The following is a 1,258-nucleotide window of genomic DNA, read 5'->3' on the forward strand; positions in this document are numbered from 1 at the left end:
AAGTGACCTTCCAATCTTCACATCCACTGGCCTGGATGGGTCTTCCAGTGCTTCCACAAGCATCGGGCTTCCCTGGAGATGTTCTTTTATTTTATCCCAAATTATCTTCTTTGACATAGGGGGGTATTGTAGTTGGCTTAAGTGCTGTGACATGCAAATAAGCAGCAACACTTACCGGAATTTGGCCTTTGTTGTTCCCAATAATCATTTTATCGAAGTTAACTACACACTTCCTCGGTAGTTAGTCCAACCCTAATATGCATTGGTCTTCAATGTTATCCAAGTATACTTTGTGTCTGTTCTTTATGTCCATGAGCTCAATAGTTACCCACACTGGTCCCCACAACCTTGCATAATGTCTTGACACACCACAGAGCTTCTGTATGGCTTCTCGTACTCCTTTGTGATCTAGCACCTTGATACTCACAAGGGTTTGCTGAGATGCAGAATCTATTACAAAGTTGCACTTTTGGCCATCCAGCTTTCCTGTCACCTAGACACTATGTGTGCTTGCCATTTTACACTTAGCTGTTGGGACTTTCACAATGGCATCCCTCAGCACCAACCACTACTGGTTTCTCGAAGCTGACTTATTGGTAGTATTCTTCTTACGTTGGCTTCTCATATGTCCTTGCTCTCCACTGTTCCAACAACCTTTCTGGGAAGCAGCCTTTCCTGCCGTGGCATCTTCCCTGTGTTGAAATTGCTGGCATTAAGCTCTCTTGTACCCTGGTTTGTTACAGTGCCAGCATAGTCCCTCAAACTTCTCTGAGAGCTGCCCTTTTCTGGCCTTGAATCCTGATGACTGTACCAACCTTGGAATCTTTGTGCTGGACTGAATGTAGGATTCGATTTCAAGAGCTCTGCCAGGTGTACTTGCTTTACTTGTATCTTCAGTTGTGCACTGCTCAAGGTATTTACAAACTGATCCCTCAGCAACAAATTGAGGACATCGGGTGGTGCAGTTGGGTAGGCCTTGTGTGCCATATTTTCCAAATCCTGTGCCAACTTTAGCATGGACTCTAGTCCTAAACCTAGCCCTGTAGACTTTGAACTGATTTTGGGTTCCATACCTGAGTTCTAGAGCAGCTACCAGTGCTCTATAGTTGTGCTTGTTGTCTGCTGACAATTATCCAAGTATTTCCAGTGGTTGTCCCTTCTGGCTCATTGCCAGATATACTACTTTCTGCTCCATCCATTCATTTTTGCCAGTAGCTCAAATTGTGCTCTATATGCTTCCTATGGTGCCTTCCCATCG

General features: G+C 44.6%; 1 protein-coding gene across 1 annotated transcript in view; it reads left to right on the forward strand.

Annotated features, from left to right (window-relative positions):
• Positions 1-1,258, forward strand: part of LOC106473114 (transcriptional regulator ATRX-like) — a 32,230-nt gene that overhangs the window by 12,229 nt on the left and 18,743 nt on the right. The window lies entirely within an intron of this gene.

This window comes from Limulus polyphemus, unplaced genomic scaffold, assembly GCF_000517525.1.
Source record: "Limulus polyphemus unplaced genomic scaffold, Limulus_polyphemus-2.1.2 Scaffold5896, whole genome shotgun sequence".
In the NCBI taxonomy this organism is placed as follows: Eukaryota; Metazoa; Arthropoda; class Merostomata; order Xiphosura; family Limulidae; genus Limulus; species Limulus polyphemus.